The sequence below is a fragment of the Lepeophtheirus salmonis genome, chromosome 7 (assembly GCF_016086655.4).
Source record: "Lepeophtheirus salmonis chromosome 7, UVic_Lsal_1.4, whole genome shotgun sequence".
NCBI classification, from domain to species: Eukaryota; Metazoa; Arthropoda; class Copepoda; order Siphonostomatoida; family Caligidae; genus Lepeophtheirus; species Lepeophtheirus salmonis.
This window is the reverse complement of record NC_052137.2, coordinates 33,096,530-33,102,252: the sequence shown is the minus strand read 5'-3', so window position 1 is coordinate 33,102,252 and position 5,723 is coordinate 33,096,530.

Sequence of the window (5,723 nt, the reverse complement as noted above, 5' to 3'; positions counted from 1 at the left end):
AAAGTATTCCTGATTTAATTTTATATTGGGATATTGTAGTGATTCCAATGTAATTAATTATTATCGCTTGATATTTATTAATTATTGACTCGTGTCACTTATTTACAATTTTCGGAAGCCAATGATAGAATTTAATCCTTTTGAGATACTGTTTTCACTGTAATATATCTTTCTTCTTGATAAAATGGGTTTTTCTCTTTCTCCTGTAGATATTATTTGTTAATTACCTAAAACAATCGAAAATAAAGACGGGATGAAGAAAAACTACGGAGTTAAGCACAACTTACTTTTTTATCCACTCTCTCCCTCGACTGTCAAACCCGAAATGAAAACTTTAAAAATAAACGCTATGGGAGCTGGTCATATTAATTATTTATATTAGGGTGTCCAAAGACCAATAATATATTTTTTTTTCTCAAAAATTTGAAATGCATACTCAAATTTCCCCCCCCCTATTCAAATTGAGTTACTCAAAAATAAAAAAAAATATCGAAGACAAGGATCATTTGTGAAGACGAGAGCTTAAAGCCAATTCGATGACTTGAGGTGGACCGATAAATTTCCATTCAAATAAAGATTACACAAAAAGTACTCATCATAAATGTATTTTAACTCGTTAGACTTTTATTAAATAGATATGTGTCTGTTGTGTAATACTTTGGTCTGTCTAATTTAAAGTTACTTGGTCAAAGGTGTTTCAACTTTCCCTGATCCACCCTACTCTATTTAAAGTGAATATGTTGAGTTTATCTTTCAGAATTGATAAATAATAGTTTTTATTCATCATAATTGTATTCCAATAAGTCAAAGTATATTTGAAGACAGTATGGTTTCACATACTACATTATAAATTTCAAATTAAAGAAATGTTGTAACCTTGTTTGACTTTTTTACTTTGAAAGGCAATTACAGACTAGGAGGTCCGAAATAATTTACAATCTGTTTGAATTTTTTCTGATGTATATCTAAACAATTTCAAAAATGAATTTCACATGAATTGGAGACCCGTAATCTATGTTTCAACATGTGTTAAATTGTGTAATTTTTAAAGTTCTCATCAAGGTCTGGTGTGTCATTTGTAATTTGGATTGTATTCAAACTTTTTGATTGTTTACCCATTTTCATTATATATGGAAAAAAGAATAAATTATTGATGTTACAAGGTTAGATAATTCAACCGCAAAAGCACAAAAACAAGCTGTTTGAAAAGCAATAGTTCCATAATTACAAAGATCGCATGCCAAAAATCTAGAATCATCGTCATAACTCCAAATATTTTTACCACCATTATCAGCGATTCAGAAATTTAAATTTTTTGAAATAAACATTTTGATGATTTTAGTAGACAACTTTATTATTCAAACACAATAAACGTAATTAGTTATTGTACTTACAAAACCAAATCTCAAGTCAATACTTTACCTCAAACTTCATCACGAAGCAACTTTACACGTTATAAAGCTTATGAAAATAATCAATACGTAGTTCGTAGTTACAGGTTACTTATTTATATATGATTAATGATCATGGATTTTGATATGTTTTGTCCTCAAGAATGAAAAAAATAAAGATGACAGCTTCTAGTATTATGAGGATTACCAACTGTAAAACCCCGCTTCCGCTTTCGAGGACATATAATATTCATATCTGACGATACCACAGCTTCAACTAATGTTCGTATTTATGGTACCGATATGCTACTAGAGTAAAAATTTGAAAGAGAAATACTTTTATTTACTTGTCGCCATCATCTTCATGAATTGATTGATAAAAGTGCTCTGGATCTGAAAATCAAACATGTAACAACAAGTCCAAGCATTTTTCTCTTTCAAAAATTAAAAAATGAGTAGTAAAATATAGATTTCTCCAAAATAGACTCCTAACAATCATAAGTACAAAATAACCTATCAGTTTCGGGAATGGTAGATTTATTACAATATTATCATAGTGAGCTATCAGAAGAAACTGTTAGAGATGATTATTGGAGCTCATATAACTATAAATTTTATTTTTAGGTGGAGACAATGATAAAAAAATTAAAATTAGACCTCCTGGTCCCAGATACATGCTTGTTAAGATCATTGAAAGCTTACGAAAATATAGATAAAACAATATATAATATATGTTTTGCTGCATAATTTGGCCGAATTTTTTTCGATCAGGATGAAAAAAAAAATCGCAAAAATAGAAATAATTTTTTTTTCATATTGACCGAAAAAAAATTTAGTAAAAAGAAAAAATTCTCTAATTTGGGACTGGTAGAGGGCTATAGCTCTTCCAGCCCACTCCTTACAGACACTCAAGAAATCTAAGCTAATTAGTGGGGGATTAAGTCAAGTTACTTTTTGTTTTTTTTTTCACAATAAAGTTCATAACTAATTTATCAAAGCAAGGACATCTGGAGAACTTCATGTTTTCTATGAAGGCAAGACAAAACTTAAAAAGATGTGGATAATAGGTTTTACAAATAGAGGACAGTGCGTCCTTTTTACAATAGCTTTTTATATTATTATAAAACTAAGTTTATAAGGTTATTCATTATTATTCAAATATTAATACTGAATTGTGTGTAAAGTATAAAGTAATTCATGTATTGAATGTATCTTAACCACGAAGCTTAAGATGTATGTTTAAGAATACATATTTTCGTCTAGATATTATACGTAATCATCGTATACTTCTATAATAAGGACAAACGAGTCCCATCAAAAAATCCTCAGCTTTTACTCGAGGTATGATTTCCCTCATCCCCAAAAAAGGTAATGGGACATCAATAGTCATTGAAGGCCTTTGACAATACTTAATGAATCATGCAGAATCTTAGCAGGTGTTTTAGCTAAACAAATAGACCTATACAAAACAAAAATGGTTTTTTTAAACGACATATTGCCGATATTTACCGAAATATTCAAGCAACTATTAATTCCGTTAAAATGAGAAAAAAAATTGTAGAAATCATTGTCAATGACATCAGCAAAGCTTTTGACTATGAAAGTCATAATTTTATCTTATGTGCTGTAAAGAAATATCTTCCAAGAATTTTTTTAATCTAATCCGTGCTCTCCTATTCAATGGAATTTCAACTATAGTGATGGATGGATTAAGTGTAACCATATAGTCTTAGCGAACAGTTGTCGACAAGGATGTCCCGTATCTCCATTACTGTTTCTGGGTGCAATGGAACAATTGAGTTGTATACTTATGCAGAAATGTGGAGGTTTTGGTGTTTCCATAAGAAGTAAAAAACATTTAAGGATGACCTTACATTGATGGTAGAGGGAAATTTGGACAGACAAGCAATGAAAAGAATCGACATTTTACTCGCCTATTTTGATAAATTTTATCTATTTTCGGGGAAAAGACTTCAATTCTTCCTATTGGTGGATGGTGGGCTAGATCTCCCATAATGATTGGAGGATGTAAAGTAGTTGAAAGCGTAAATATTTTGGGAATAGAATGGGAGATAAATCAACCTTACATATCATCCTTTGTGAAGCTAAACTCTTTAGGCCACAAGTAATGTCCAAACCTCAGTCGGAAGGGAGGAGATTCATTACTGAGTCATCTGCCTATAAGATGTTGATGTTTGGTACGAAATATTCCAACGATACAGTGGCATGCATTGCATCCCAGGGACTGGGCAGCTGCACAAAAAGTTATATGGTTAAATCACCTGTGTTTGATTCCAATAGACCATAGGTGTCATTTGCCAAAATGGAAACAAAAAGTCATTCTTTAAGAACCTCCAAAGACAACTGAGAGAGCTGGAAACAATTGCCATCAACGAGGGCGTTCTTACATTTCATGATACGGATTACAATTCGATTCTGAATACCGGAAAAGTATACTACCTTTTACCGAGATCAGCAAAGTAGTATCTTCCACTTACTCCTTGGTATCTGAAATTTAATTTTGAAGTTTTGAAATCTCTTGTTACGTGTCTTATCACGAGGGAATACATAAGGAGCTTAAATATTCCTTAAACATGGGAGAGGAGGATTATGCGTTCTCCAAATGGTATCAATGACGGTCGGAAGTTCACCTCCTATTTTCAGATATCGATTAAGTTGATTAATTTTTCTTTGTATTGTAAATACTGTGGAAGAATATAAAACGATGTCAAACATGCTTTTGCTTCCTATCCACTTTTGAAAATTATAAAGGATTTTGTACTACTTAGTTCAAAGTATATTTTACATTTGAGCCAAGATATTGGGGAGCATTTGTGCTATTTGGTATTCCGTCTAACATTAAGCAGATTTGAGATGAGGAAAAAGCAATTAGTTTGATTGTCAGTAATTGTAAAGTTTTTATTGCTCGACGGCTCACAAAAGATAGGGCGATTGACTGAAGAAATCTAAGGACTATCTTAATATCGGCTTCAGCTAGAAACACCGCTTTATCCCTAAGGATTCCCCAATCATAGGACTCGTCGTAGAGTTATGCCACCGAATTAATTAGACATTTTCCTTCGACATCACTTCGGTATTAATGTACTCTTAGGATGATTATTCGGCGAAATAAGAAGAATTGGAAAAAATAAAAATTGAGTCGGATTTTTCTTTTAATGTTTTAAATATTTGAGTTGTTTTGCTAGGTTTTTTTCTGTTCAGTACATTGGGTAACAGTATTTGATTATGTATATGTATTATGCGCCATGTCATATTTATTACTTTGATTATTTGATTGGGTTGAGGTTTTAGGTCTTTTAGAAAAAATTAATTTTTAACTATAATGTTAAATGATGTTCTTTATACAAACACAATTTTACTTTTGTACCTCTAAATATTTATAAATAAAGACCTTGCGGTTGAGAAAAAAAAAAGACAGAATAATAGAATGAAAGACCCACTGAGAAACAGTGATAATTCTTATCTTCCATCAACAGCTCATTCATTGAAATTCTTAAGTCTATTCTTCTATCTCAGAATGATATTTTTCAACATTCTTCTAAAGCTAACATTCCGATATCGTATATGAAAAATATATTCTTACATTCTGGTGTCAAGAATCGAAAATTCAGTGCTTTGTGGTTTAGATGCATCCAAATGACCATTAATTACTTAATACTTTACACCCAGTTCATCATGAATATTTGAATATTAATTAGTAATAATATTAACTCTTATTCGAACTCAAATGTCAACAGCTGATATACCAATTGAAAATTGTATAAAAATGAATAAACTCTCTAAGGCCTTTATGTCTACTCATATTAAAAAAGAAAAAAAGGAGGTACTTTATATATAAAAATGAATGTGTCTTTAGATGAGGTTTAGCAACAAGCTAAAGTACAACTTGGCTCAACACATCATATTAAATTTCTTTTTCAAAGTTTTATTATTAATCCTTTATTCTTGAGGAGAGCCCATTTGATTATTGAGTAACTACGTGTGACTGTGTTCATGAAAAATAGATAGTACAACTGAGGATTTGTCAAGGGGTTATCTTCTATATTAACAAAGCAACGTTTTTCAGTTGTGTGTGTCTCCTTTATGGTTGCACACACTGTTGGACTTAGAACGCTGAAATTTTACAATATTTTTATATTTTTTATTTCTTTTTTGAGCCTGGTCAGACTAAGACGGGGTACAAATTTCAGGGGGGGCATAAAAGGGGAGCTTATTTTATACCTGAAACAATAAAAATGTTTTTTGGAGGTCTTGAGACTAGATAAAGGGTTGAGTTATAAATCAAAGATCAACTATACGAATAAAAAAGTT